At 39.9% G+C, this 17,666-nt stretch overlaps 1 protein-coding gene across 6 annotated transcripts in view; it reads right to left on the bottom strand.

The window, feature by feature from the left end:
• LOC126291962 (uncharacterized) overlaps positions 1 to 1,017 on the bottom strand; it is a 153,519-nt gene extending 152,502 nt beyond the window's left edge. For 4 of the 6 annotated variants that reach the window (XR_007551957.1, XR_007551953.1, XR_007551954.1 and 1 more), the window contains exon 1: positions 854 to 1,008. The gene's annotated coding sequence lies outside the window, so the exon portion shown is untranslated. Of the gene's footprint in view, positions 1 to 482; positions 694 to 853 lie in introns of those variants that run through there. The other 2 variants (XR_007551955.1, XR_007551956.1) reach the window with 2 other exon arrangements.
• Positions 1,018 to 17,666: the final 16,649 nt, after the last annotated feature.

Genomic DNA, 17,666 nt, shown 5'->3' with positions numbered 1-17,666 from the left:
CATAGGCAATAGCGTAAACGATTTAATTATAATGTGAATTAAATGATGTACATTATAAGCTGTGTAATATAGATGTGTAAAGCTATATTACGTATTAAAATATTCTGTAAAGAAATAACTTTTTTCAGACGATGTCTAATGCAATGGCAATGTTATCTTCAGACAAATGAAACGACTTAATCGACTCATTCGACGAAACGATTCTAACTTGTAATCTCAACTTAATTACTGAGCTTTTTGAATAAATCTACTACAAAACACTGTGAACTGCACTGTTAATTCAGTCAAGTTCTCACAAATTTCATGAAGATACGTATCTAAATACACAACAGGCGTCTATAAAATTTTAAAGAAACAAATACATTAAGTCCATTTCAAGCATGTTTCCTTAGTTATCTGGACACAATATCATTACATAAGTCGATCTCGGTTGCTCAAACTTTCAGCAGTTACTAACTGGCTACTGAGTATTCATAGTTTACCTAATGCAAAGTTATTAAGCTGCTCTCCTGACTGACTAGACTTGATCAGTTGTTTCAGAAAACTGAATTATCACAAGCTTCAACCAATAATTTTTACCAATCGTGTGAACATTCATTCTACCTGAACCACAGAAAGTTGCAAAAAACCTAACTTATCCCTGCTGTTGCAAGTCCATTCATTACACGGTACCGCGGATTTATAAATACCGATACGCACCCGCCATCGCAATTATAAACATATAGCCGACCTACGCGCTTCGTGCTTCCCACAAGGCAACGAGCGCATTCAAATAAAGGGCTATGGGATCGATAGCAGTTACTAGGTCCATAACCACATACACGGTAAAGATTTTGGTACTTTTAGAACGTACCTTAGCCACACAAATCACTTCGCAAAAGCAGTACGATGTTCCGCCACGCTTTTTACACCACAGTTACTTCAAAAAATATTCTTTCTAATAACCGACACCATATTAACTCTACACCACCTTGTCCCATTCAACAATGCGCAGACTCCAAGGTCGCCTGTCATGTTGTCCAACATTGCGAAATGAACAAGCGGAACAACATTGCATTTTTGAGAATACATGGAACTAAAGAAGCCACCAATAAAATACGTAATCAGTTGTTTTTTCTCTATTTTTAATGTGTTAATATAGCAAAAATGATTTGTAAATGTCAATGTTCCCTGGTAGAGTAAATTTTCGAAGTACATGTTTCTTGTATTATGTCTCTCCGCCAACATCACGAAATTAAATGTTTTAACACCAATGGTAGACAACTTCTGCCTCGTAAGATCATTCCGAGCTTCGAAAAATGACAGTTTCTGTTTACTTGGGAACCTTTTTCTTTCATTATTGTTGTTTCATATCCCCTCGGCCGATATGAGTGGGGCAAGGATGGAGGGAAGACCCCGCTGTTCACACGGTAGCCCGATGTAAGGGGGGAAAAGGGGTGAATACATGTCTTATAATTCTGTCGTCACGGATTGAAAAACAGTGATAAAGATGTGGACTATGAACCCTTGAAAAATACTGGACACGACAGGGGGTATACTGACCATTAAAAACGGAGCACCATACACTTTCACTAAAATGGAGAAAAAGACCTGCCCTGCGACATGAGAGTGTTTATGAGAAGAAAAATGGGCACAGGGAAAGAATGGAAAGTGGTGGTGATGGGCAATGAGGACTGGTGAGGCGTGGTGACAAGATAGGGGTGGCTGTGGGGGACAAGGAAAGAGGTAGGTGATATTGAGATCTATGGATTTGACAGGAAAAGGAGGTGAGCAGGAGGGGGGCCAACAGGAAAGGGAAAAATGAGGATGAGGAGGAAGGAGCCCTTGGAGAGGGGGGGGGGGGGGGGAGATATGGTAGGATGAGTGTATGTTGGGGCAGAGTTTGTGGTCCAGGAGAGGGAGATGATTGGAATTTCTTTAAGAGAGGACATGAAGAGTGTACAATGGAGGGCCGATGGTATGTGTAGGTAGAGTCACAGCATCCCATTAAGATTGGAAAGGAGAGGGGGGACAGTGGGAGTGTAGAATTCAAGTTTATGGATGGTGTAGGTTATTTGGAGGTGTTCAGTGTCATCGAGCGGAGGTGTAAATTTAGTGAGGTGGTAAAGGATCCTCGTGGGGGAAGGTAACTGTAAGCAGAAAGCAAGGTGGAAAGCACAAGGTTTGAGGATCTGAAGGGACATATAAAACTTTGGAGGGACAGACATCCATGCGATAACTGCATAACAAAGAATGGGGCAGATCAGGTATTTGTATGTATAAAGGACAGTGGGGAGGTGCAGTCCCCATGTTCAGTCGCTTAGTAGTTATAGTCTAAGTGAACTTTTTGTTGGTTGGTTAGTAGGTGAGGTTTCCATGTTAGTTGCAGGTTGAAGGTAGTCCAAGGTATTTTAGTGTGTTATTGAGCCAGATGAAATGGTTGTAAATGGTGAGATACAAACCATAGAGATGGAAAGTGTGGATGGGGCATCCTTTAATTATCACCTGGGTAGTGAAGGAGTTAATCTTAAAGAGCCATTTGTTACCCCATTTGATAAACTGGCTAAGGTGGATTAGAAGAGATCATAGGGATTTCTAGAGAATAGGATAGAGGTTTAATTTGATTTTTTATTTGGTGTTGTTGATTATGTACTGTACAAAGGGTGCACTAATAGTACAGGACAAGTCAAGAGAAGTAATACAAAACTATGTGAGCATTCTGTGTATCATACAAATACTTCTTTTCTATGAAAGATTGGTTGCAGACAGTATTACAACCTGCATTTTACTGGTACAAGGGGAAGTGAGTGCTTAATAGTAGAATTAATGGAAGTACACATTTTAATTCCAGTGTCACTTATACACATTTTAACCTATGATATAAATAAATTTACATTTTCTCATTATAATTGATGTTACAAATACACAATTTCATCCTCAAGACATAAGTAAAGATTTTCTTTTAAGGACGGTTATTTCCAATCTAAATGGTTTCCTCTATTTTTACTCAATTGGATGCCTTATTAGCCAAGGAATTCATTAATTTTATGGAAAGTTTTTTCTCTGAGGAATGGTCTTTAGTTTCCTTTTGGATACATGTATGTTTTATTTTTATATTGACAGGAAGCTTGTTACATATTTTTATTCCTGACTCAGTTACTCCCCTATGGACTTTTGTGAGAGTTGCAAAGCCTTGGTGGAAATTTTGCCTGTCTTGTGTTGTGTTTGTGAATGTCACAGTTTTTCTGGAATAATTCCTTGTTGCTAGCTGTGAGCATCATCAGTGAGTACATATACTTATTTGTAACAGTAAATATCCTGATAGTCTTAAAGAGACCTCTCCAGGGTGTTCTTCAGAGACCTTACACATTAGACTCACTGCTTGTTTTTGAAGTCTTAAGATTTTTTCAATTCATGTAGTATTTCCACAAAAGATAATGACATAGGAGAATACAGAATGGAAATATGTAAAACATGACAACAGCAATATTTCTCTGTCAACAAGGTGAGAAATAGTTCCCACGGCAAAACATGCTGTGCTAACTTTCTTGACCAGTTGATCATTTTCCTCTTTCCATCTTAGCTGGCTGTCTATCTGGATGCCTAGGAATTTTGTATGTGTAATTTCATAACTTTTTGTTAGTTGACCTCCATTTCAGAAACCAGGAGTTTTTTATTTACTGTCCGAAACTGTATAATGTTAGGTTTTAAGAAATTTAGGGGTAGGCTAATTGCTGTGGACCATTTTTGTACTTGGTTAGTAACTGTCAGGGCTGTATCCTGCATTGTGGAATTGGGACCCTTGATCATAGTGCTCGCATCATCTGCAAACTTGTCTATTTTTGCTCTTTCATTAATTGTAACTGGTAGATCACATGATCGAGCCCTGGGGGACTCGGTATTTTACATTTTCCCAGTCAGAGTCTACTGTTACACCTACCTCCATTGAGATAACTCCTTGTTTCCTGTTGTGTAGATAAGATTCTAGCCACAACAAGGGTTTGTCTTTGATGCCATAGAGTGGAAGCTTTTTTAGCAATGTGTTATGATCTACACAGTCGAAAGCTTTAGCAAGGTCACAAAAGATCCCCACTAGATACCTTCTCAGATTTAATTCAGGTAAAGTTGAACAATTCTCTTCAGTCATTGTTGGTCCCATCTTTGCAGGATCTTTTTCCAGCCACATGATGTTGGAGATTTGATATTTACCAGATTCCTGATATTCACAATATACTCGTGAAAGGAGATGCTGTGTCCCTTTGCTCGTGTGCAGACTATATCACCATGTTCAAATTCACTTACATCTTGATAACCTGCCATTGTAGCGCCAATAACCAATCTAACAACTGCGACAGACACTTGTCTTCTACAGGCGTTGTCAATCACAGTGCCATATTCTGCCTATTTACATATCTGTCTATTTGAATATGCATGGCATTTCAGTGTATTATGACTTGTGTTTTTACGTCATTATCCTGCTATAGCATACAATTTAAATGTATCGTGAATGTTCAACATAGTGAGTATATCACAACAGTCTACAGATGTCATTAATTACTGTTTATCAGTCTATCCCCCACCGCCAGTCATCAGCTTCTAACACAGTTGGTGACCACACAGCACAGTTTTCTCCACATTATGCCTCTATTAAAGTAACAAAGTGTTTCCTTCCACTTTGGAGAATCATTGTACCCTGAAATACTCTAATCAACACATTGTAAAGATTTTACTTACTTTTTTAATCATGAATAAGGACCAACTGACCTAATCTTGACTGGTCAAAAAGTGTTAATTATCCACATACTATACTCTAGAACAGACACACCATACCCATCTTACTACAGCCCAGTAAACTTGTGGTGACCACCAACATCAAATATGTAAATACCAACTGTAACAAGAACTACTGTGATTGACTGCATGATTACCTTTGACTCAGTCTGGTTTCAACTGCCACTGGGTGCATTACACATCTTACTGTATTGTGCTAACTTAGCTAAAAGTGCTTTTTCTATACATTCGCTTTTGCTTTGGTGATTTCCTTTTTTCCATCAATTAGCAGCGGGAATAGGAACTGCCACACTGGTGACCCATGACATCTTCCATTTCATCAAAACCCGTGCAATGGACTGGCAACAGTTGTGTGTTTCGGACTCCTACTTGGGCACACAGACAGTGTTTTTTGATAGTGACAATCCTATCATTCAAACTATGCAGCTTCTGTATACATGTGTGCATAGTGGGTTGCATCCAACCACAAATGTGAACCCTAACCTCTCAATCTACCTTGGCGGACACCGCACACAAGACAGTGTGTGCACTTTCACAACATGCCATGACACCCTGATTTCATTCCACCATAAATAAAACAAGATGCATCTCTGCCTTTTCCTGTACTGCTGCAATGGACACATGTATACAGGGTATACAGCTATGGCCAAACTTTCAGGAAACATTCCTCACACGCAAAGAAGGAAAATATGTTATGTGGACATGTGTCCGGAAATGCTTACTTTCCATGTTAGAGTTCATTTTACTACTTCTCTTCAAATCACATTAACCATGGAATGAAAACACACAACAACAGAACGTACCTGCGTGACTTCAAACACTTTGTTACAGGAAATGTTCAAAATGTCCTCAGTTAGCGAGGGTACATCCAGCCACCCTTGATCACATGGAATCGCTGATGCAGCCCTGGAGAATGGTGTATTGTATCAAAGCTGTCCACAATAAGAGCATGAAGAGTCTCTACATTTGGTACCGGGGTTGCATAGACAAGAGCTTTCAAATGCCCCCATAAATTAAAGTCAAGAGGGTTGAGGTCAGGAGAGCGTGGAGGCCATGGAATTGGTCCGCCTCTACCAATCCATCAGTCACCGAATCTGTTGTTGAGAAGCGTACGAACACTTCGACTGAAATATGCAGGAGCTCAATCGTGCATGATCCAAATGTTGTGTCGTACTTGTAAAGGCACATCTTCCAGCAGCACAGGTAGAGTATCCTGTATGAAATCATGATAACTTGCTCCATTGGGCGTAGGGGAACGAAACTAAAATGAGCTCTAATATGGAAATTAAGCGTTTCCAGACACATGTCCACATAACATCTTTTCTGTGTTTGTGTGTGAGGAATGTTTCTTGAAAGTTTGGCCGTACCTTTTTGCAACACCCTGTATAATGTGGATTTGCTCCCCTCTTCCACTATGCACGGATTCGTACTTTCGTCAGTCCTCGTTCCGACAATGTTACGTGTGGTATTGATAGTTCCGATGCACAGCGTAGGTTGGCACTAAGAGAGCAGAAGATCTTTGCTGACGACAGCGCCCTCTAGCCGACGCTGTGCATATCTATGAGCACCACTCCACTTTCGCCCAGTTCACGAAGAGCAGACGGCCGAGAACCATCGCTTTAGCTTAACTTGCTAATGAGACTTTCTTATCTGGATTTTGGCTTCGCACCTGCACGCTCACCTGCGCCAGAGTTACATATACATTTATGTATGTTCATACACCAGTAAAAACCTCTTTTACTTTACTTGCAGTACCAACGTGCTTTACCTCCCCTGCTCCTACTCACTTCCTTTCATTCGGCCTCTTTGTCAGATTTCAGGAGCAGACCCACATGCCGCCTTACAGGCGGGATACAAAATTACGGTTTGCCCATTTGCAACCACGATTGCATCATCCGTGACATCCACATGCTCATGTGAGACAACCGTGCCGTGTGCCTCGTGTGGTCAGTGTACCCCTAGCCCCTCCATACAGACACCGGATTACGCACCACTGCCTGGGACTGCAGTACCACCACTCTTCCTGTAATGCCGCAACAGGTACTTGTCACGTTTTCCTAAGCTACCTCGCCTGCAGAAAGGAAGCTCCAAAAACAAAATGTGGTTCACCTCGATCGATAACTTGTCGGACGTCCATGGAATTCTGAGTGTCGATACACACTTACTCTGCCTCATTAGCCACCTACGTGATTAGTCAGACCTCATTAATGACCTGCTGCTGAATCCGCCTTCACAACAGATACATGACAGACAGCTCAGTCTCACATTATTAAGTGCTTGTAATGCCCTACTGGTCAAGCAATTCACTACATTTTACACAAGGATCGGACTCCATCTCAACTGTGGTGTCATCTCTGTGCCCAAGTTACAACTGAGGAGCTACATAATGATCTCTTGGTCTCCCTCTTCAATTTTTACCCTCCATGCTAAATTTGTGATCCCTTGATGCCTCAGGACATGTCCTACCAACTGATCCCTTCTTCTAGTCACGTTGTGCCACAAACTTCTCTTCTCCCCAATCCTATTCAATACCTCCTCATTAATTATGTGATCTACCCATCTAATCTTCAGCATTCTTCTCTAGCACCACATTTCGAAAGCTTCTATTCTCTTCTTGTCCAAACTAGTTATGGTCCATGTTCCACTTCCATACATGGCTACACTCCATATAAATACTTTCAGAAACGACTTCCTGACACTTAAATCAATACTCGATGGTAACGAATTTCTCTTCTTCAGAAACGCTTCCCTTGCCATTGCCAGTCTACATTTTATATCCTCTCTACTTCGACCATTATCAGTTATCTTTCTCCGAAAATAGCAAAACTCCTTTACTACTTTAATTGTCTCATTTCCTAATCTAATTCCCTCAGCATCACCCTTAAATAGAGTACATTCCATTATGCCCGTTTTGCTTTTGTTGATGTTCATCTTATATGCTTCTTTCAAGACATTATCCATTCCATTCAACTGGTCTTCCAAGTCCTTTGCTGTCTCTGACAGAATTACAATGTCATCGGCGAACCTCAAAGTTTTTATTTCTTCTCCATGGATTTTAATACCTACTCTGAATTTTTCTTTCGTTTCCTTCACTGCTTGCTCAATATACAGATTGAGTAACATCGGGGAGAGGCTACCACCCTGTCTCACTCCCTTCCCAACCACTGCCCTCCCTTTGATGTCCCTCGACTCTAATAACTGCCATCTGGTTTCTGTACAAATTGTAAATAGCCTTTTGCTCCCTGTATTTCACTCCTGCCACCTTTAGAATTTGAAAGAGACTATTCCAGTCAACATTGTCAAAAGCTTTCCCTAAGTCTACAAATGCTAGATACGTAGGTTTGCCTTTCCTTAATCTAGCTTATAACCAAACTGATCTTCCCTGAGGTTGGCTTCTACTAGTTTTTCCATTTGTCTGTAAAGAATTCATGTTAGTATTTCGCAGCCGTGATCTATTAAAACTGGTAGTTCGGTAATTTTCACATCTGTCAACACCTGCTTTCTTCGGGATTCGAATTATTATATTCTTCTTGAAATATGAGAGTATTTCGCCTGCCTCATACATTTTGCTACACCAGATGGTAGAGTTTTGTCAGACTGGCTCTCCCAAGGCTGTCAGTAGTTCTAATGGAATGTTGTCTACTCCCGGGGCAATGTTTTGACTTAGGTCTTTCAGTGCTCTGTCAAACTCTTCACACAGTATCATATATCCCATTTCATCTGCATCCTCTTCCATTTCCATAATATTGTCCTCAAGTACATTGCCCTTGTTTAGACCCTCTATATACTCTTTCCACCTTTCTGCTTTCCCTTCTTTGCTTAGAACTGGGTTCCCATCTGAGCTCTTGATATTCATACAAGCGGTTCTCTTTTCTCCAAAGGTCTCTCTAATTTTCCTGTAGGCAGCATCTATCTTACCCCTAGTGAGATAAGCTTCTACATCCTTACATTTGTCCTCTAGCCATCCCTGCTTAGCCATTTTGCACTTTATGTCGATCTCATTTTTGAGACGTTTATATTCCTTTTTGCCTGCTTCATTCACTGCATTTTTATATTTTCTCCTTTCATCAATTAAATTCAGTATTTCTTGTGTTACCCAAGGATTTCTACTAGCCCTTGTCTTTTTACCTACTTGATCCTCTGCTGCCTTCACTACTTAGTCCCTCAAAGCTACCAAAAAAATGGGTCAAATGGCTCTGAGCACTATGGGACTCAACATCTATGGTCATAAGTCCCCTAGAACTTAGAACTACTTAAACCTAACTAACCTAAGGACAGCACACAACACCCAGTCATCACGAGGCAGAGAAAATCCCTGACCCCGCCAGGAATCGAACCTGGACGTGGGAAGCGAGAATGCTACCGCACTACCACGAGCTGCGGACTCAAAGCTACCCATTGTTCTTCTACTGTACTTCTTTCCCCCATTCCTGTCAATTATTCCCTCATGCTCTCCCTGAAACTCAGAACAACCTCTGATTTTGTCAGTTTATCCAGGTCCCATCTCCTGAAATTTTCACTTTTTTGCAGTTTCATCCATTTTAATCTACAGTTCATAACCAATAGATTGTGGTCAGCATCTACATCTGCCCCTGGAAATGTCTTACAAATTAAAATCTGGTTCCTAAATCTCTGTCTTACCGTTATGTACTCTATATGAAACCTGTCAGTATCTCCAGGCTTCTTCCATGTATATAACCTTCTTTTATGATTCTTGAACCAAATGTTAGCTATGATTAAGTTGTGCTCTGTGCAAAGTTCTACCAGGGGGCTTCCTCTTTCATTTCTTACCCCCAATCCATATTCACCTGCTACGTTTCCTTCTTTCCCTTTTCCTACTGCTGAATTCCAGTCACCCATGACTATTAAATTTTCGTTTTCCCTTCAGTATCTGAATAATTTCTTTCATTTCATCATACATTTCTTCAATTTCTTCGTCATCTGCAGAGCTAGTTGGCATATAAACTTGTACTACTGTGGTAAGTGTGGGCTTCGTATCTATCTTGGCCACAATAATGTGTTCAATATGCTGTTTGTAGTAGCTTACCCACATTCCTATTTCCCTATTCATTATTAAACCTATTCCTGCATCAGCCCTATCTGATTTTGTGTTTATAACCCTGTAGTCACCTGACCAGAAGTCTTGTTCCTCCTGCCACCGAACTTCACTAATTCCCACATATCTAACTTTAACCTATCCGTTTCCCATTTTAAATTTTCTAACCTACCTGCCCGATTCAGGGATCTGACATTCCACACTCCGATCCATAGAACGCCAGTTTTTTTTCTCCTGATAACGACGTCCTCTTGGGTAGTCCCCGCTCGGAGATCCGAAAGGGGCATTATTTTACCTCCAGAATATTTTACCCAAGAGGATGCCATCATCTCTTAACCATACAGTAAAGCTGAAAGCTGCATGCCCTCAGGAAAAATTACAGCTGTAGTTTCCCCTTGCTTTCAGCCGTTCACAGTACCAGCACAGCAAGGCCGTTTTGGTTAGTATTACAAGGCCAGATCAGTCAATCATCCAGACTGTTGCCCCTGCAACTACTGAAAAGGCTGCTGCCCCTCTTCGCCTGAGACTGCATTCGTGTGTGTGTGTGTGTGTGTGTGTGTGTGTGTGTGTGTGTGTGTGTGTGTGTGAGAGAGAGAGAGAGAGAGAGAGAGAGAGAGAGAGAGAGAGAGAGAGAGAGAGATGGATATCTATTGCTGACAAAGGCCTTAATGGCTGAAAGCTTTATTTGTGAGAGTCTCAGATGCGCTGATCTGGTCGAACGTCAACATGCAGAACACTGGAAATGATCACGAAAATGCATGACATGATTTACAAAGATTGAAGGCAGACAATTCATGATGTTTGTAACAGACTTGGGCTGTCACACGTTACACGTCAACAAATTCTAGCCAAACTGAACATGAGATGAAGTGCAAGTTCGTCCCTTAGTTTGTTAGCATCAACCAATGAACCTTGTCAGCATCAATCAATGAAATCACAGGAGTGACATGCTATGAGCTGCAACAAAGGGTTTGAGAGTGTTCCAATTTCTTATCCAGAGTCATAACAGGTGATAAATCTTGGGTCTATGGGTATGACCCTGAAATGAAGCAGCATTCATTTCAGTGGAAAATTCCATCTTGGACAAGCTCACAGGAACATCAAATCAATGCTGACAATATTTTTTTCGACATTCAGGGAGTAGTGCGTAATTGTTCCAACTGGTAAGACAATCTGTGGGCAGTTTTACTGGGAGGTTTTGAGGTAACTGAGGGAAAAAGTTCAGCATAAATGACCACAGTTGTGGAAAAAGAAAGACTGGTTCGTGCACCCTAATAACACACGGCCACACAGACCTTGCTCGTTCTGAAGGAATCCCTGGCAAAAAGCAATACAGGAACAATCCCTCACCCTCCCTACTTGGCAGATGTAGCCCTGTGAGACTGCTGAAAATGAAAATCGCATTGAAACAGCAAATGTTTTGACTTGATGGAAGACATCCAAGAGGAATTGCAGTGAGTCCTGAACACCCTTCATCCTGCAGACTTCCACGAGTGCTTCCAAAAATGGGAACCACACTGGGATCATGGCATACATGCCTGAGATGACTACTTTGACGGTGACAGAGGATATTAGGACATAAGTATAGTTTTCTGATTATTACAATGAAATTCTCAGTTGTTTTTTTTTTTTTTTGGGGGGGGGGGGGGAGATAGCATCTCATATGTAGGTAAAATAGTTATTTGCAGAGGCCTGCAGTGATAGAAGATAAGCTCAAAAATATTAAACAACCCCTTGAAACAGCACAATGGTCGCTTTACACCAATGTAGAATAGGTAAACTTGTATAAGGAAGTCATGTCACACTCTGATACTGACACAAATCGTGGCAGTGGAGTGGTGCGTATCGGCCTGATGGTTGTACGACATCAGTGCTATAAAATGGGTTGATGTGACAAATGATTTAGCATGATGAATGAAGCTACCTTAAGAGCAAAAGATATCAACACAGACTGTTCAATGTGTTTACAAGGAATAATGTGTTGCTTGCAGCCATACAACGTTACAAACGGCCTTGAAAAGGTCAACACTGACTCGAATTGCTGCTGTAAGTGAATGCATCTTGCATCTTAACCAGTTTCAAAGCTCACAGTCTCACATTAAGCTGCACATCTTCAGTAGGCCAAAAGCAAAAGAAACTGAGCAGCACCTGAGTGGGGGCGGGTAGTGTGATCCGAGAAGACACCAGTTCACCTCTTTGCAAAAAATGAAAGACATCGAGTGCACTAGTGATACAACGAGGCCTTAAACATATAGTTTTGTAGGTTATAGTTCAGGTACCAGGTGGTTCTTTGATGTTTAAGTAGTATTTGCATACTTTGACTTGGACACACTCATTTAGATTACTGTGTAAGGAAAAAGGATGTTCATTTCAACATTCTTTGACAACAAGTGTAGACCTGCCTGTTCTGCAAATGCTGTGGATACTCCTGTCTTCCAAGATGACAACAAACATGTCCTGCAAGCATACACTGATGTGACAAAAGGCATGGGATAGTAGTATGCATATATACAAACAGTATTAGTATCGTGTACACAAAGTATGAAAGGGCAGTGCATTGGAGCTGCCATTTGTACTCAGATGATTCATGTGAAACAGTTTCAGAGATGATTATGGCTTCACAATGGGAATTAACATATTTCAATTGGTAAGATCTAATGGTACGGTTTGAGTGTGGTGCAGACCCCATTAAGCCATGGACCCAGGTTGCCAACAAGGCACTGAGCAAGCTGGTGGTGGTTCCACAATGGTGTGGGTTGTGATTACATGGAATGGACTGGGTCCTCTGGATGTTTGCTGCTTGGAGACCACTTTCAACCGTTCATGGATGACATGTTGCCAAACAATGATGCAATTTTTATGAATGACACTCCGCCATGTCATCGGACCACAACTGCTCGTGACTGGTTTGAAGAACATTCTGGACAATTTGAGCAAATGATTTAGCTGCCCAGACCATCTGCTATGAATCCAATTGAATATTTATGGGATGTAACTGAGAGGTTAGATTGTGCACATCCTGCACTGGTAACACTTTCGCAATTATGGATGCCTATAGAGGCAGCATGGCTCAGTATTTCTACAGACGACTTCTAATGCTTGAGCCCCTGGTACATTCAGTTGCTGTACTATGCTACTCAAAAGGAAGTCTGACAACATTAGCAGATATCACATGACTTGCCACCTCTGTGTGTGTACCTGATTTGCAACAATCTGGTTTCCTGTTGTACCTCAACTGGCCCACTAAATCACGAGATCCTAATTCCATAGAAGAGGCCTGGGATTGGCGAGTGAAGTGTATCGGTCAACATGTCAGCAGGATCACCCATGGGTGGCCCCAGCTGGGTATCGTGTACCTGAGGACACTTATGGATACTCTTCCACTACCAGTGCTGTTACACATAGCATCATGACCCTGGGGATGAGTAATTGTTTCTCCAGTGTGCTTACCATTGCAGATTTTCCTCACAAGGTAGAAAATTTTTCTAAACATGTCGGTATTCTGTCAAGGTATGAGACTAAGCTACACCATTATCAGCACATCTGTGTCAGGTAACTGCCACAAATGATGGCTCATCAGTAATGTTGGTACACACGATGTTCTTCCCTAATAGTAAATAAGCAATGAAAATGTTACTGTGTTACTGCAGTGGAGGAATATACAGAATAAATATGACCGTAATAAGAATTCCAGATCCTACTTTAACAATATTATGAAAAGTATAAACTGCTATAAAGATGATACATTGAGTTGGAGACAGGTACAATAAAATCACTGTTACATAAAAGCTTCTGACCAAAGCCTTCTTCTGAAAAACACACACACACACACACACACACACACACACACACACACACACACACAAAAGCAGCATATGGCCTCTGCCTCTGACCGGAGATGTGGAAGGTAGCAGTTTTGTGTGTGTGTGTGTGTGTGAGAGAGAGAGAGAGAGAGAGAGAGAGAGAGAGAGAGAGAGAGAGAGAGAGAGAGAGAGAGAGAGGTAGGTTTGTTTCTGAAGAAGACTTTGGCCAAAAGCTCACACACAGCAGTCCTTTCATTGTGCCTGCCTGCAACTCAGTGTGTCACCTTAACAGTGAATAGCAATCTATCCTTTCGCAATATTGTTGATATTCCAACCTAGACTTCCCACTGTCAGATGCTATGTTAACAATTATGCAGCTAATGAGCTGCTGTTCACTACACGTATTACAAGCTAACAGTTGTCTTTAGGACAACACAAGCGACACATCCACCACACTGCAATCCTGCTGTCTCACAGGTATTACTCCATCCATGTGATAAAAGTGGAACCTATCATTTCTTACTGTACAATGCATTAATCAAAGAGCCCACTGTGATCCTAGCAGCAGCAGCACTACGTTTATAGCTATAAAAGAGGGAGCTAAGTATGCCTCCTTAGACAACTGGAATGTTGTTATATTGTATGAGTAGGTGGTATATGGATGCATCACAGTTTATCTGCAGCAGTTGTCATCCTGTGTCCTGTTTATCTTGATCACTGTACAGTGAAATGTAACAGCTAGGACCTTTCCTTTTCTTTTCTTTCAAGTTTCATCATACCAGACTCTCATTTACATTAACCGAAAAGCTAACAACATGGTAACTGCAACCCTAAGCATAGCCAAATATGAGACATATAAGTAATACTACACTTTGGGAAATGTTATGATGAAATAAAGCTGTACAAAGTATTCCTTTATGCCTCAACAAGTAAACACTGTAATTGGTAGCAATGTTTCAAACGTCACTATTTACCTAAAATAGGAATACAATCAGTCTATGTTACATATTTTAAATCTGCTGTTAAAATAAATAAATAAATAAAAATTAATGAAAATAATGGGAATAACAGCACAAAATGTAAAGTAACTACTTTAACGAACTTCCAGACTGATTTTATAAAGATTGTTATTATTGAAATGGTCATTTTTACTGAAGCTAGGAAACATGCTAAGAAGAAATTATATTTGATACCTTTCACGTAATTCAGTAAAATGGAGTACTTATGTATTGTTATATTTACATACCTGATCAATTTAGTTGTGAAAGACTTGTGCAGCAAGATTCATGTACTGCTTACTGTGATTTTGTTTTCTGATTTATACGACATATTCTATTCTGTGTCAAAATTCATTGTATTTCATTAATTATCTGTTTTAACAATCACCAACATTGCAGCAAAATGTACATAAGGCCACTGCAGGTCCTCTGTTGCATCCCAGTTTTGCTCAATCTTTCCAGGTGACCTCTGTGCCAATTTAGTTCAACTGTATTACAGATTGTTTCATTGCTTGAATGACTTCAAAGCAGAAATAAATTACATTGAAACTAAAAAAAAAAGTGAGCATTTTGTCCAGTTAGGACTGTCATGTTAGACCAAGATTTGAACTTCTTTCTTTTTCTACAGCAACAGCAGCAATCAACTCAATGATGCAGATAACTCAGAGGTAGGTATATGTTCAACAACTTCAACCATCAATTCTTTTCTGCAGATACTGATATCTTCAAAAACCTTCATTACAGCATTATTAAATTCAGTAATTTATTAACTGATTTCCAAGTATTTGATCCTGGAACACCAGATCAGGGAAGACTTATTGGATGGGATGAGAAAGGAAGTTTTTACTTCTCATAATGTCCAGTAAGTCTCCCTGACCTGGGGTTCTGGGTGACTTTTCTGAACTCGACCCCTATTTTTAAATCTCACCAGTCCTTTTCCTTCATCCCTCTTCCTTCCCCTTCAACACTTTTGCCAGGAAGAAGAGTCACTAGCTCTGAAAACACACATAAGAAATAACTTAGGTTTATGTTCTCCTGGTGCCACTTGGTAAGATGATTTTTTATCTATCCAATTACATTGTGTTTCCAAACATCGATTATTTTTATGTTTGCTTTTTTACAAAGGTGTGGACAATGGTATATCTTTTTCAAACCACACCCTATTTCTGTTATTTGGTAATCCACTTCCTCTCCTCATGACTTGTTCAAAAACATGTCACTGTGTACCATTCATGTAAACATGTTATTAAAAAGATAGTACTGACAACTCTCCTGTACTGTACTGTACTGTGTTCATCATAAGAATAAGTCTCATGTAAACAAACGCAAAAGCAACTGCTGGTCAGCAGCCATAGATCATGTCGACTGTTGTTCTGTTCTTGAAAGTAGGTCCAACTTCTGTATTAGGTATTGTATTTCTATGTCACTGTACAAAACTTGTAAGACATTTTGATGTATTAACAGCCGCCAACATCTTTCTTAATCATACTTTAGCTACGTAACTATTTAGAAACATCATGTACACATTACTTGTGCTCCAATTTTCTCACTGTCAATACATATTGGTAAAATGGGTGACACTGCTTCCTACTTTATAATGAAACACATGCATCGAATCAATTTTCTCTCCTCAAGAATTGTTCAAAAACAATGGGGAGAAACAAGTTGTTTTTAATGTTTTTCACAAGATTACACAGAAAATCAGCTTTGAAGTTTTTCAAGAAACACAGCTTACTGAATGTAATTTAATACACAAATTGTATGCGTTAGTGTAATAGTGTCAAAGATAGTAAATTGAATATTCTGTTGGGCAATGGTTCAAATCTCATTAAGGACCATAAATCACTTTTTTTTTAATTTCCTATTTGGTTCCAGTACCGAAACCATTTAATATGAATTTTATCAAATATATGTTAAGTCATACAAATTGCACTCAAAATTCTGGTTTTCATGGCAAATTATAAATTCTTAATTATCAATATTATATATTCAAATGGCTCTGAGCACTATGAGACTTAAAATCTGAGGTCATCAGTCCCCTAGAACTTAGAACTACTTAAACCTAACTAACTTAATAAGGACATCACACACATCCATGCCTGAGGCAGGATTCGAACCCGCGACCGTAGCGGTTGCATGGTTCCAGACAAGCGCCTAGAACCGCTCGGCCGGCAATATTATATATTGTGACAGTCTTTTTGTTGTGCCTATCTGCAACTAAGCATCTCTGCTATATGGTGAGTAGCAACATTCCTTTTCATAACATTGTTGCAGTCCATCCTGTATTTTCCTTTGTTTAATATTTTATAAAAATTGGTTTACGTTAAGACAACGTAACTCAAATTTTTGGGGGAAAAAGGAAAATCAAATACTCTATTTGGATATGTTCATGTTTTGTAGGTATGAACGAGAGTGATAAAGCATCGTAGAAATGTGGAAAACAATCATTTTCATGATGTCTGCCACACATTACAAATGCTGCTGCATTTTTACTGTTGTCGCTATACCACTGCAATCTGAACCCAACAAAATTGATCTGGAGCAAAGTGAAGGGATTTTTTGGAAGAAATAGCAAGATACGGAAAATGTCAGATGTACTGGAACTAATGCTTGAAGCTCTGTGACATGTTACTGCCGAACGATGGTGAAATGCAGAAATACCAAGCATCTCATTCTCAATGTAGCAGTACTGAAAGGTATTCCTCAGAGACAGATATGGAAAGTGTTCAGATATTAGCAGACAACTGACTATAATATGTTCAGTGGCTTCTTTAACTATACGGGAAATCTCCACAGTGCACTTTCACACCTCACATTGCTCATCCACAAAATTACCCTTGTTAAAGTCAGGTATTTTCTGTTAGTCTCATGTTTTATTACACTACTACATTAGCTAAGATGAAGAGCATTTTATGTTTTCCACCTGGTAATCTAAGTAGGTTATGTGGGAGTTTTGCCATATATTATTTCCTTCTGTTTCAAAATTAAATGACATTTGAAACTACATTGTTCTCTGCTCATCTCTTTTTATGTCTTTAC

The sequence above is a fragment of the Schistocerca gregaria genome, chromosome 9 (assembly GCF_023897955.1).
Source record: "Schistocerca gregaria isolate iqSchGreg1 chromosome 9, iqSchGreg1.2, whole genome shotgun sequence".
Classification (NCBI taxonomy): domain Eukaryota; kingdom Metazoa; phylum Arthropoda; class Insecta; order Orthoptera; family Acrididae; genus Schistocerca; species Schistocerca gregaria.
This window is presented reverse-complemented; position numbering and strand designations above follow the sequence as displayed.